This window comes from Mobula birostris, chromosome 8 (assembly GCF_030028105.1).
Source record: "Mobula birostris isolate sMobBir1 chromosome 8, sMobBir1.hap1, whole genome shotgun sequence".
Classification (NCBI taxonomy): domain Eukaryota; kingdom Metazoa; phylum Chordata; class Chondrichthyes; order Myliobatiformes; family Myliobatidae; genus Mobula; species Mobula birostris.
In genome coordinates this window covers 69,979,782-69,995,068 of record NC_092377.1, presented here as the reverse complement: position 1 = coordinate 69,995,068, position 15,287 = coordinate 69,979,782, and the positions used below count along the sequence as shown (strand labels likewise).

Genomic DNA, 15,287 nt, shown 5'->3' with positions numbered 1-15,287 from the left:
ATCTTAAATGTAGAGGTACTTCTCCCATCTCCACACATAATGCAGGGACTGATGTTGTTCTAAAAGCTCCACAACAGAGTCTAGGTGCTTTGGACTGCACAGTGTCCAGTTTTCCAAGCACTGCCGTAGCAGCGGAACCATAAACAATACAACCATAATCTATAACTGATCTAATCATAGCTAGATATATTAAGTACATAGTTTCCCACCCTGCTCCCCAGTCACATCCAGCAATACTTCTTATAACATTTAAAACTTTCTCACACTTTCACATTGTTTTATCGATATGAACCCTCCAAGCAAGTCTTTCATCAAACCAGACACCTAAAAACTTGAACACCTTGACTCTTTCTAGTGGAGAATCTCAGACAATTCACAATCAGGAATCTTTCTTCTAAAGCCAAAAATCATATATTTGGGCTTAGAAGCAGAAATCCTGAAACCCCATTAGCCCAGTCTTCATCTTAAAGCCTATTGTACCTGCCTTAATATATACAATGTTTCTTCCTCTTTTCCAGATTGCACCATTGTCTGCAAGCAATGATTTGCCAAATCCTGTCCCTACCTGATCAAAGATATCATTTATCATGACATTGAAAAGAACTGGACTAATGACACTCCTTGAGGGGTACCATTACCAATTTTAACTGACTTGGAGCTTGTTCTGCCTATTCTTACTTGAATTGTCCTTTCCTTAAGGAAATCTTTGATTGAATTAAACATTTTACCTCTAGGGGATCTTATTGAAACGTATAAAATCCTAAAGGGATTGGACAGGCTAGGTGCAGGAAGATTGTTCCCGATGTTGGGGAAGTCCAGAACGAGGGGTCACAGTTTAAGGATAAAGGAAGCCTTTTAGGACCGAGATGAGGAAAAACTTCTTCACACAGAGAGTGGTGAATCTGTGAAATTCTCTGCCACAGGAAACAGTTGAGGCCAGTTCATTGGCTATAGTTAAGAGGGAGTTAGATATGGCCCTTGTGGCTAAAGGGATCAGGGGGTATGGAGGGAAGGCAGGTACAGGGTTCTGAGTTGGATGATCAGCCATGGTGGTGCAGGCTCAAAGGGCCGAATGGCTGACTCCTGCACCTATTTTCTATGTTTAATTCCCGCATCATAGAGTTTAATTAATAAGCCGTCCTTCCATAGTGAGCATTATGCTCTTTCAATATCTAGAAATACACTTACCATTACTTCTCTATTTTGAAACCCTTTTTTAATATCATAATCTAAAAGGGCAACAAATTCCATTGTTGATCTTCCAGTTCTAAAACCATTTTGATAGGCAGCAAAATGTCCCTTATTTTCCAAAAAATAAACAAGTCTGTTGGTGACCATTCGTTCCATAATTTTACAAAGCACTGACGTTAAAGCTATAGGCCGATATGAACTAGGGCTAGATGCGTCCTTACCTGGCTTTGAAACTGGAACTACCACCGCATACTTCCATTCTACAGGTAACTTTCCTTCTTTCCACACCGAATTAAACAATGCTAGAATTTCTATTAATACAGAGTCATCTAAATGCTTAAGCAATTCATAACACAGTCCATCCCTACCAGGAGAAGTGTTTGAACCTGATTGGACAGCTTCCTGCAATTCCTGAAGGGAGAAAAACAAACTTATGGAGCTATTATCATCCAAACTTCTGTCCAATTTCCAACTTTCCTTTAACATAATTTCCTTTCTCAAATCACCTAACTCTCCAGAACTGTGTAACGCTTGAAACACCTCTACAAACATATCAGCCTTTTCCTTATTGGTTACAGCTTCAATATCTCCTTCCAGCAAAGCTGGGATAGATGGTTTCCTATACATCCCTGACATTCTGTGAATGATCGTCCATAGCTGCTTTATAGGTGTCTCAGGGCCCAGGGTTCCACAAAATCTTCTCCAACTATCCCTTTTTGCATTTTAATTACTCTTTGCTACTGCTCTTTCCTTTTTATACTCCATAACATTATCTAACACTGGGTACTTTATTAATTTCCTGTAAGCTCTATTTCTTACCGCTGTTCTGTTTCTTACCGCTATATCACAATTTTTATTCCACCACGGAACTAATGTTCGAGCCTTAGGAACATTCCGTAGTGGAATAGTCAACAGAGCAACTTTATGAATTATAGAACAGAGGGATTCTTTCCAATCGTCTATGGAGCCCTCACTATTAATCTCTTCTATTATATCCAGCTTTCTCCGGGTACCCATCCCAATGGGCCAAAGAAAAATTATACCTAGCAGACCTCTCCTTAACTTCTACTATCAAACGTCTACCAAATCTACATAATATAGGATAATGATCACTTCCTAGTGTGTAGCAACACACATCAAAGTTGCTGGTGAACGCAGCAGGCCAGGCAGCATCTGTAGGAAGAGGTGCAGTCGACGTTTCAGGCCGAGACCCTTCGTCAGGACTTACTAGTGTGTATCTGTCCATAACATCCCATTTCCCAACCCTAACTAAGTTTGAGGAAGTGATAGACAAGTCTAAGTGACTGCAAGTATTTTTTTTACAATATTAAATCTTGTAGGCCTTCCATCATTTAGCAGTACCATGTTGTATTTATCTAGAAACTTCCCTGTTACCACTCCATTACTATCTTTACTTTCACTACCCCATATAGGATTTATGGGCATTGAAATCTCCAACCCAGATTACTGGGGATCTTACCTTATTCATAATCTCATCCAAATCTGATAACATCATATTAACTGGATTATAAAAGTTAATCAAAGTTACTTGACCACAAGAGCTCCAAACCTCCACAGCCACAATTTCAAGGTTAGATTTAAAATCAAGTCTTCTAAACTGGAGTCCTGTTTTTATGAAAGTTGCACACCCTCCACCAGATTTACTCATTCTGTCAGCTCTCAAACTATCATATCCAGGGATCACAAAATCTAACTGAGGCTTTAACCATGTCTCCTGTATACAGATCAAATCAGGCTGGTCTTTAAAAGTTCCAACAAATCTTTTTAATTCTTGACCATTTGCAGATAAACTTCTTGCATTCCATTGTAATATTAAAAACATCCAAATACTAATTATTGGCCTCTTCATCCACATAAAGCTCCTCCGTACTCTCTGATCCCGACAGCTGGGAAGTATTCAGTGATTGTTTGTCTGTCATATACTCGTGTAATTTTTCCAGTGAAATCTGTTTTATATCAAGGAATCTCTCTGCAGCTCCAACAACTACTTTTATCATATCCGACCCCTTAGTTGTAGTTTTAGCCCTGACCAGTAAATCAACAATAAACGTCAAAAAAAGACTCTTTAGTCTTCAACAACATGCCTGAAGGAACCATAGTTGGAGAACTCAGAATGTGCTGACTCACCATCGTTCCAATCTTTTCTTTACTTGTCCTTTGCTCTCTATCAACTTTCTTTAATGCCTCAGCATATGATATTTTTTGTTGGATACTAACATCTGAATCCACTTCGCCTTACTAAAATACTCACATCCTCTGAATGCCGCTACACAGTCCCCTCCACAGTTACTGCATTTAGGCACCGCTGCCTTACATGCTTTAGTATCATGATCCTCTCCACATTTCATACATCTTTTACCTCAACATGAACCAGCAATGTGTCCAAATCTCTGGCAATTATAACAGCGCAAGGGAGGTCTAATGTATTCTCTAACTTGATAAGTACATGCACCCAAGATAGACTCCAGTTGGAAGAACATCACCTGCAAAAACCAGAAGGACAGGAGAATCCCAATCACCGTCTTCTCTCGATTTTAATCGTTTGGCTTCAATCACTCGACCACCTTTAATATTGTCCAAAATTTCCTTTTCAGTTATGCCAGACCAAATACCATACACTACCCCCCTAACTCCCTTCCTTTCTTTTGGAGTAATACACTCCACTTTCACAACCAATTTTCCCACCATTTTAGCACTGTTATATTGGTCAAAGATTCAAGATTCAAAAAAAACTTTGTTGTCATTCTAACCATACATCAGCTCTGCAGGGCAGAATTAGACAGCATTTCCCAGGAGTGCAATCATAACATAACAAACACAACATTAAATAATAAACATAACAATAAATAGTAAAACACAACAGCCACATGTCAGTTAAAATCAGTTATAAGTGTCCAGTGCAAGTTAAAAGCATCCAAAGCAGAGTCAGGTAGAGCAGCTATTTAGCAGTCTGACTGCCTGTGGGAGGAAGCTGTTTAGTAGCCTTGTGGTTTTAGTTTTGATGCTCCCGTAACGTTTGCCTGATGGCAGAAGAACAAACAGTTCATAGAGTTCATAGAAAGATATTGTTGCAATATATTTGCAACAAATTTTCAGCAATCCATTGGACAAAATCTTGGCCTGGAATCCTTTACCTATTTGGTTCTCTAACGCTGCTGCCACTTTCAAAGGATTAAGGGCTCTAAATCCTCCTTCCCCTTCTTTCTGACCTTTAATTTTATACAGAACTATAAATTCCTCCAATTCACCCATTTTCCTCAATTTGTTGTCCCCCATTACTTCAGGTCTTTCACTTGATGCACCCCTTTTTCGTTACCCTTACTTCTGGAGTATTCCACAGTTTCCCACCCTCCTCCTTCAATCTCAACACCCCCTGCTTTTGCAGCCATAGGCTACAAACTAACCCTTTCCAAACTACTAGGCTGAATCTGGGTAACATATTTCCAACTCCCTTGCAGTCAGGGACCTCTCAACCCAGCCTCTCCTACCTCTCCTCCCCTGGGGCCTGATTGACAAATCATGCGGTGAATGGAGCTAAATTTAGGGGCTGACCCACTAAACCTCTTCTTCTTTTTTGTTTTATGGTGGTTGACAACCAGTTTTCAGTGTATTACCGCTACTTGCTAGACTTCTTGTGTTCCAACCAAATATGTCCTGGACAATCGAGTTCAGCCTGCAGTTCTCTATTAGCATCACTCTGTAGTTGCAATTCCTCGTGACTGCTTAATGCGCTCATTAGATAATGCCGCAAACTGCTATTCTTCCCTAATTTTGTCACGTTTTCGTGTAGTTGCATTACCTTGATTACGTTAATTTCATCTACATCACTTGTAAGACTAAAATCGTCTTGTTAAAGAATAGTAATTATCGCACATTATACTTTTAAAATTGCTGTTTTTCCAAGTCTATCTGCTTTTTTTCAGGTTTTCCTTTTCTTGGATCGTAGCCTGCAGTTGTTCACTGAGACCTCGGAGTTCTTCTTCATTTGCTTCCATGTCTTCACTTTATAATCTGAATGTAGATAATTCACTTTGCAACAAATTTCTTTTCCTTTTGTATCCCTGTAATAATTTCCTCCATTTTCCAATCTCTTTCCAACTCACAGTTGTTCTTGTTGGGTACTTCTATTTGTTGTTGGAGTTCTGCACATTTATCCTGGGCTTCAACCATAAAATCTGAGGATTTTCCTTAAGTTCTGAAACATTTCTTAAATTCTTGACCATTTGCGATAAATATACTGCCATTAAGATTCCATCTCCCCCGTCTGTGAACTGTTGATCCTCCATTCAGCGTTTCTTTGACCTCTTCCCACCTAATCCCTTTAATACCAAGATACTTTTCTGCAGACTTGACGATAATTTTAATTTTCTCAGTTCTTTTGCTTGTTTGCACTGAACAATTAATTGCATCCACCATAAAAAGCACAAAATCCTTTCTACTCATTAATAGTGTATCCTTATTTTTCATATTACAGCTCTCACAATTCACCAGTTTATTATTCCCTCTATTTGTTTGCTTGACAGCCTTTTCATCAAATTCTTTCACTGCCTCTGCAAAACTGATTCCTTGAGTTATTTTTATATATTGTATCTCAGCCGCCTTCTTGCTACACATGCACCCTCGATAAGCTGTGCTGTGTTCCCTCGCCACAATTGCAGCATTTCAGCCTAGCTCCTGCTTCACATTTCCCATATTCATGTTCTCCAGTGCATCTCCCACATCTTTGTTTTCCTCTGCAGACCGCCGCAATGTGCCCAAATTTCTGACATTTATAGTATCTTAAAGGCAGTGGTATATATATTTTAACCGCATAACACATATACCCTAAGTAAACGTTAGTCTGCAATCTCTCTTCATCAAAGTTAATCATTACTGATAAACTATCACACTTTTTCCTGTTTCTTGTAACTTTCAAACGTTTGGCCTCAATAATTTTTGCTTCTTTTACGTTCTGTTTAATCTCATCCATAGTAACTTTTGTTGGTATCCCCAAAATAACTTCTCTAGTCCATTTTCTATCGTTGGGTATTGAGCATTGTACTTCTTTGTTGTCTATTTTACACAATCTTATCACTTTGCCTTGCTGAGCACTATCCTGACAAATCACTAATAGCGATCCATTTCGTAAAATCTTTGCTCCTTTAATCTCACCTATAATTTTGTTGAGCATCTTCATCAAACGAATCGGATTCCAATCATCAAAAGTCTTCACTTAGTTTTATAATTGCTTTAATCTCATCTTCTTTCCATTGTTTTGCTGTCCTGCTTTGATCATCCGCTGACTCCTCAGAGTTTGATATCCCGTACCTCTGCTTTCTTAACTTCCTCTTTCCCACAACCTCCATCTCTAGTTCACTTCCACTCTCGCCAAAAACTTCCTTCAACAGCTTGGCTCTTTCCCTGATGTTCTCTCTCTCCCCCATTTGCCAGTCACAACTCAACTCTTCAGGCCAGCCAAAAAAAAACCTACTAAACCTCTTAACATGTCTGTATGCTTTTATGCTTTCTGTTGCTGCCACATGTTTGGCTGATTGGATATTTGTATTAATGAGCAGGTGTACAGGTGTACCTAATAAAGTGGCCACTGAGTGTTTATTCAGTTTGATTGGAGGCTAATTTGATTTGGGTTGCTTTCACAGCATTAGATCTGCAAATTCCTAGGCTAAGGCAAATCTACAGGTACCTGCCTGTAGTGTTCCAATAGTTCAGATAATTGCAAAGATTTTAGATGTATTTTTCACTGTCTGGGATCTTAAACAAGGCAGTGGTACATGAATTCAAGCAATTGCACATCATATATACAAATAACGATGCATGTTAGTCACTTACAATTTTAGAGCTTTGATAAACCAATGCACTGTTACCAACTTTTAAAAAGACCAGAGAAGATTTTTTTAAGAGTCTTGAGAAGAAAATTGACAAGTGCTCATGTAATAGTTTGTTTAATATAATGATTGTTGTATTTAAACTGAAATACTTTCACAGATGATAATTGCATCAAAGTAGAGGTCAAGCATCTAGCTCATCTTCAGGTAAGTTAAGCTCATCCAAAGGTCAGTATCAAATTATTTTTAGTAATGTTGCCAGTCAGAGGGAACAGAAGGATTCCTCAGCAGATTTGGATGGAATCTCTAATGACTACTTTAGTTATCATTAATTCAGAGTACAGTTAATACCAAAGTAGTAAATGATAACATATGAGTAAATCTAAGATTTGATCTGGATTTGGGTCAAGGGATGACAGAAAACAATGTTAAATTTGTAATACTGTTATAACTAATTGAAAGTAAGGGAATAAAGCGGTTGATTCTGAGCGAGGGAAAAGAGAAGTGTAAAGGAGAAGTTTTCCACTAGTAAAAATATAATAGTTTCAAGAAAGAAGTAAATGCAAAACGGGTGAACATATCAATATATGTCAGATATTGCTGAAGGCTGATGCAAATCTAAACTGCAGCAGACTAAAGTCAAATTGTGCTTCTCCACAAGACTTCTGAAAGAATGTGTTAAGGTTAATGCTGTGTTAAGGTTGGTCATTTGCTTATTTGTTCATCCATTTTCAGAATGTGCGGTTGCTTCTAAACAGATGTTCTGCTCAATAACAGGAATTAGCAGACCAGAGGGGAAGACATCAATTGCTTTAAAGTCATGGGAAGGGACCGTCAGGCATGTTAGTGATACCACCCTTTCAAAGGTGCTAAAAGTGACATGCGCCTTGGCTAGGATAAGCATCTGTCTTCCAGGAGCAGTTGAATTCTACATTGTTGATGGGTGGTATTAGAATGAATATGTTTGACTTTAGAAAGTTTTTGGCAGGGTGCATAGGCAACAGTGAAAGAATAGATTCTTGGCATGACCATGAAGGTATGGTAGATGTATGGAATGCGGAATTATTTACCACTTGGCGATACTCACTGTTAAAAACTTACACAGAAATTTAGCAATCCAGTTATATTTATTATGCAAACCTACTGGCTTACAGTCTGTATTTCGAGTAGTCTACACAGAGTTCAGCTTTTCATACATAAAGAGAAGTTGCACAGTGATTATGGCAAATGTGTCTGAATACATATAAACTCAAATGTCAGTGTTGTGCACAGATGGAAACTGATCTGAATGTTTACACATTTGTGAAATGCCTGTCACATTGCTGTTGTTGTAAAGTCAACAAATGTCGACAGGGTCTTCTTATTTTTGATGAATATGGTCAATACGCTGTATGTTTGTAGTTTTAAATGACTGACATAAAACACTTTCCTACATAGATTGCTGAGCCTCTGGCAATGATCTTTGCGTCATCACTGGGGACAGGAGAAGTTCTGGTGGATTGGAGGGTTGCAGATGTTGTTCCCTTATTCAAGAAAGGGAGTAGAGAAAGCCCAGGAAATTACAGACCAGTGAGTCTTACTTCAGTGGTTGGTAAGTTGATGGAAAAGATCTTGAGAGGCAGAATTTATGAACATTTGGAGAGGCATGGCTTTGTCAAAGGCAGGTTGTGCCTTACCAACCTGATTGAATTTTTTGAGGATGTGACTAAACACATTGATGAAGCTAGAGCAGTAGATGTAGTGTATATGTATTTCAGCAAGGCATTTGACAAGGTACCCCATGTGAGACTTATTGAGAAAGTAAGGAGGCATGGGATCCAAGGGGACCTTGATTGTGGATCCAGAATTGGCTTGCCTGCAGAAGGTAAAGAGTGGTTGTAGACGGGTCATATTCTACATGGAGGTTGGCGACCAGTGGTGTGCCTCAGGGATCTGTTCTGGGACCCCTTCTCTTTGTGATTTTTATAAATGACCTGGACAAGGAAGTAGGTTAGTAAATTTGCTGATGACACTAAAGTTGGGGTGTTGTGGATAGTGTGGAGGGCTGTCAGAGGTTACAACTGCACATCAATAGGATACAAAAGTGGCAGATGGAGTTCAACCCAGGTAAGTGTGAGGTGGTTCATTTTGGTAGGTCAAATATGATAGCAGAATATAGTATTAATGGCAAGACTCCTGGCAGCGTGCAGGATCAGAGGGATCTTGGGGTCCAAGTCCATTGGACACTCAAAGCTGCTACGCAGGTTGACTCTGTGGTTAAGAAGGCATAAAGAGCATTGGCTTTCATTAACCATGGGATTGAGTTCAAGAGGTAATGTTACAGCTATATAGGACCCTGGTCAAACCCCACTTGGAGTACTGTGCTCAGTTCTGGTCACCTCACTACAGGAAGGACGTGGAAACTATAGAAAGGGTGCAGAGGAGATTTACAAGGATGTTGCCTGGATTGGGAAGCATGCCTTATGAGACTAGGTTGAGCGAACTTGGCCTTTTTTCCTTGAAGTGAAAGAGGATGAGAGGTGTATAGGATGCTGAGAGGCATTGATCGTGTGGATAATCAGAGGCTTTTTCCCAGGGCTGAAATGACTAACATGAGAAGGCACCGTTTTAAGGTGCTTGGAAGTAGGTACAGAGGAGATGTCAGGGGCAAGTTTTTACGCAGAGAGTGGTGAGTACGTGGAATGGGCTGCCAACAAGGGTGGTGGAGGTGGATATGATGGGGTTTTTTTTAAAAGACACCTGGACAGGTACGTGGAGCTTAGAAAAATAGAGGGCTATGGGTAACCCTAGGTAATTTCTAAAGTAAGTACATGTTTGTCACAGCATTGTGGGCCAAAGGGCCACTATTGTGCTGTAAGTTTTCTATGCCTCTATGTTTTTATATCCTAGCATGTTTCCACGGATGAGTGATTGCACTTGGATAGATGAGTGAAACCGGGTAGTTGTTGTCATTAAGCCAAGAAGGTTAAGACTTTTTGAAAGCCGAGAGTAAATAGAGTGAGCCTGTTTCCAGTGGCTGAAGGATTAGTAGCTGGAGAAAATGGATGGAAGATGAATGGGATAAGAATCAGAGGCAATATGAAGAAAATTCCTCGTTTCTCATCACGTGGTTGATGTTAAGTGCCTATTGCTTGATTGACAGATGGATACAAATTTCATGGGAGATTTCTAAAGGAGTATACATTAGAAAGAGAAAATTGCACCATTGTAGGAGAAGAAATAGGGTGTATGATTCATTGCATCACAGTTTGCCAAAACACTAGAGAATGGAATGGTCCAAATGCCTGCTTCTGTGCTGCATTATTCTGTCAGTATCTGTGCGATCAGTGCAAATTAGCAAAGGAAACATGAAGGGGCTTCATTTGTCGAAGTGCAGCAGCGGTTGTGACTGCAGACATTCTAATTTTTTCATTTATCAACTTTGCGTAAATACTTTGTGCTATACATAATTTATTTTTCACATTCTCAAAAGAATAAGCAAAAATTATTCAGGAATCTAATGAATCTTTGAAAATTGTTGTCCTAAAATTAAATGAGTATCCTTGAGCGACCATTATTGTAGTCTCATTCTGGCTGAACAAACTGAAGCTTCATCTACTCACTTGGCAGGTCATAATAGATCCCAGTGCACTCATTTGCTGGAGAGCAGAAGAGTTATCCCAAGTGTTCTGGCCAATATTTATCCCTTAGACAATGTTAGCAAAACAGATTATCTGATCATTTAATTTGGCCTCTGTTTCAACTGGGTCTATGCTTCAGAAGTACTTTATTAGCCATCTGGGACATCCTGAACCCATGACAGATATTTAGACAAATGAAGAATTAGCCAATACAAAGTTAAGTAAACTACAATGCTCCCGGATGGGATTAGTGGCCCATAATGAACTGAAGCCAAAGCAGCCAGCGTACAATTGATACCAGAATCAGACGATTGGAACTGAATGCAGCTGACTATCATAAAAGGATGGAAGTGTGATGTAGTCCAACATCAAGGTTCAAAGTTCAAATTCAGTTTATTATCAAAGTACATATACGTCATCGTGTACAACCCTGAGATTCATTTTCTTGTGGGCATACTCAATAAATCCAGTGACCAGAGTAGAATCAAGGGAAGACCCTCACCAGCTGGACGTTCAACCATTGTGTAAAAGACAACAAGCTGTGCAAATACAGAAAGAAAGAAGAAATTATGGTGAAAATAATAAAGAAAGAAAGAAAGAAGCAATAAATATTAAGAACATGGCATGAAGAGTCTTTGAAAGTGAGTCCAGGGGTTGTGGGAGCATTTCAATGATGGGCAAGTGAGGTTGAGTGAAGTTATTCCCTTTGGTTCAAGAGTTTGATGGTTGAGGGACAGTAACTGTTCCTGAACCTGGTGGTGTGAGTCCTGAGAAGGAGATGTTGTTGCAAATCCAAACAGTGTCAACAACAGAAAGTTACATTAATATGGAACTTTAACATAGCAAAACATTCCAAGGTTTTTCAAAGGAGCACCACCCCCTCTCCCCCCTGCCAAAAAATTGACATCAAGCCTTCAAGGAAACGTTAGAACAAGTGAGCAAAAGCAAGGTTGTCAGGTGGTGCTTGGGAACATTTGAAAATGGAAGGTTAGGAAAACACGAGGGTTCGTCTTGCAGATATTGATTGTAAGTCCCACCCTCACGAATGCTTCAGTGAAAACTTTAATAATGACTTGGAACCTGGCATCTGAGCCCAAACATTAAGCATTCTCCAGCCACTGTTGGGAGTGAGAAGAAACGAGAGATGTGCAGCAAACCAAAGCTCAAAGTACATTAATTATCAAAGCATGTATACTTCATACAACCTTGAGATTTGTCTCCTTATGATGTAATCAAATGTGTTATTGTACAGGCTCAGTCAAGCTGATTGACCAATGGGTAATGTAATTAGCAGACATGAATTGAAATATTTCTGGTTATTTTGTTAAAAAAAACTTCATTAGAATTGATTTTATATATAATTCAGGAATTGAATCTGAGCCAAAGAAAAGGAAGTATAAGTGAGACTTGTCCCAGAAGTAAAATTAAAACAGTTTCGAGAAGGAAGTAATTGTGTAAAATGTTTCCAAGCATGTTAATGTGGGTTATGAAAGCTGCCATGGTTCTGAAAGCCCCTTGCAAAACTCTGCCTATAGGAGCAGCAGGGAAATTGCAACAGTCGGCTGGAAGTTGCAGGCTACGTTGCAAGGAGACTTTTCAGGGAGATATGCCATTGCAATGGTGTTTGGAACGTGATCTCTAGATTGTGGAGACAATATGGCCAAAGGGTCTGTCATCAATGGGAAAATGCACTGCAGACCAGAGAAGAGGAACATTGGCTAGGAGCAATGTGTGAGGTTGAAGAAAACAAGGTCACAGATGAATCTGCAGGTAGAACAATGGTTTTGAGTTTGACAACAAAACTACTGGGTTACAGATGAAGTGGGGTTTAGATGAAGTCCTGAGCTCTGAATGATTTAGAATTTAGGGATAGCATAAAACTATTAATGTCTCTGGGCAAGCTTGGAAATCATGTGTTGAACATGCCAATGGAAGAGCAAAGTGATACAGATGCCAGAGGGTCAAAATAGTTGGCATCTGTGGAGAGAAACAGTTAACATCTTTAGATAAGCTTCCATCAAGACACATTCTTCTAAGACACAGAGAAAGGAGGAAGTGGAGGGAGAAAGAGGAGAATGTTTATGATGGGATGGAAGACACTTAAGAATTAAAGGCCAAAAATGGGTTAGAGCATTGGTTAAGGAGAGTGGCAACAGGACACAACGGAAAAGAAGATCATGCAGAAGGCAGTGCAATGGGAGCCAGAACATCAAAGACAGTAAGCGTGGCTACCAGAGTGCTCTGCACTCAGGAATCAATTTGCCAATTCTTGAGTCAGGGACCTGGAAGTAAAAAAGCAATGCTTCAGAATGACTGTAACATTGAATTAATGACTGTTGTCTCCCCTGTTACCTTGGAAGGAGTGATATCTGTCTCTCCCCTTGTTAAAGAGAAAGACAGACAGAGAGACTGACAGAGAGAGACTGACACTGTGGGATGTTGAAATGTTGGAGTGAACAGTTAGTTTTTGATGGACTGTAGACCATGGTCTCTCTTTGGGGATTTTGTAGTTGCTTGTGTAACGCGCTGTAAGGGTTCACTGCTAATGTAATGGTTTCTTTGTAATGTCCACTGCTGAAGTAACGGTTTCTCTGTAGCAGCAATGTTTGGGTTATGGCTGGAGATAACAGGACCGTGGATGCATGTTAGCCAATCAGGATTTTGTTGCCCTGTCTTGTGATTCTGGAAGTAGTTGATTTTGCCGGCTTTTGCCAGAGAGAGAGAGAGAGATGAAGAGAGAAGACGCGAATGGAGAGATTTGGTAGACCGCCAGACAGGGTGGACTCAGAGCGGGGGTCCAAATGTCGGCGACACTTGGAGGAGACCAATGGTGGAAGAAGGACTACTGAGTGAACTCCAACTTTGTGCGCAGACTGGTTATTATTAAATCGTATGATTTGGGCCCTTTTTCTTTTATATTTTGTTTCTCTACTAACCATATAGTCAAAGTAAGAGTTATAAAGCTTAATCGTTTAATCACATATTGCGTACTGTTTGTTATTTCGGGGTACTGATTTGTACAGGGGACACATCGCACAGCATCCACCCAAATGAGATTTCTTAGGTTTGGCCAGGCAGGGGGTTATCACCCCTTATATTAAGCTACTAGGCGAAGCGAGTGTTACAATTGTGGGGGCTCGTTTGGGATTGATTCCATTGGATGCTGTGTGATTACCCTGAGCAATGAACCAGTGGGGCAGATATTCGTACTCCAGATGAATTGTTAATTCCATTGTTATGTACTGTTAAGGTTGCGATTGTGAGGGGAGGATTGATAAAATGGCGGGCGCAGTTCTCGTTTTAATGTCGACCAGTGCTGAGGTAGCTGGGGGCAGAGATTTCAAAGACAGGGTTCTCTCATTTCTGAGGAGTGAGGGGAAAGAGTGGTCGGATTTGGAATGTCTAATTAGTCCACATCCCCCAGTGAAGAATGAGAATTCTGAGGTAGTATCTGCCCTTACTTCACTGGCGAATAAATGGAAAAATCAGGTTCAAAGTCACAGCTTTGGTAGGCTTTGCCTATTCTCTGGAATAATGCCCACCCTTAAAGGGGAGGAGGAGATTGAGACGTGGGCGGAACGGACCTTCTGGTTGTTAGATGAGTGGCAGTGCTCGGATGATGAAAAGCGACAGAGATTGGTTGAAAATTTGAATGGGCGGGCCGCTGACATAGTCAGAACTGTCAGGTTAAATTATCCCATCATGACAGCCGTCAATTATCTGCAAGCACTGGACAATGCTTTTGGTCCGACTGGAAGCCCAAGGGAGCTTATGGCGGAGTTTCAAAACATGCGTCAGGGGAAGGGGGAGAAGCCTTCTGCTTTTATTTTTTGACTAGAGAGGCAGATAAATTGCTTGCAGCACAGAGGGGTCATTCAGGCGGCTGAGGTGGATCAGTTAAGAATGGACCAGATAGCCAGGGGTGCCCAGTCCGATGACTGGATTGCGTGGGGTCTCCGACAGTCTCATAAGATGCGCCCCCCTCCATCTTTTGTTGAGCTGATCAGAGAGGTACGGGAAGAGGAGAACGTGGTGGAGGTGTGGGAGGACTCAGCAGGGTTCTGTCCTCGGTAGTAGTCCCCTGCGGTGAAGTGACCACAGATAGCCTACCCCGGGGAGCAGTAGCGGAGATTGCGACAGAGTTGAGAACAGAGATACGTCGGCTGTTATCAGCAGGTGTGACTCCCCCCCCCCCCCACCCCATATGATGGAGCTGATGGGGGGGGCAGATCCCCCAAGGGGATGAACAATGCGGAGGGCTGCAGGCAGCAGGTGTCACGCCAGAAGGAGAGTGAACCCCCGGGTACCTCAGCAGGGAGAGTCGTTGGGAAAACTTAGAGAGGACCCAGTGAGGGAACGGCCTGGTGTCTCTGGGGGGACACATTCCCAGCAATGTACCAAGGAACCCCCGAAAGCAAAAGACCCTATTCCTGAAGGCTTAGTGGGACCATGCTCCAGTGTGTCGCTACGGATGGAGGGTACTTATGCTAAGGCCATACTCGACACTGGGTCGCAGGTCACGTTACTATACCCCGTGTTTTACAACTGGTATCTGAAGCATTTACCCTTGATACCATTGAATGAACTGGAGATTTGGGGTCTCTGTGCTGGTGATTATCCATACGACGGT

At 40.9% G+C, this 15,287-nt stretch overlaps 1 protein-coding gene across 1 annotated transcript in view; it reads left to right on the top strand.

The window, feature by feature from the left end:
- The first annotated feature begins 8,574 nt into the window (after positions 1–8,574).
- abch1 (ATP-binding cassette, sub-family H, member 1) overlaps positions 8,575–15,287 on the top strand; it is an 85,630-nt gene continuing 78,917 nt past the window's right edge. Inside the window, exon 1 of the mRNA XM_072267076.1 lies at positions 8,575–8,628. The gene's annotated coding sequence lies outside the window, so the exon portion shown is untranslated. The remainder of the gene's footprint in view (positions 8,629–15,287) is intronic.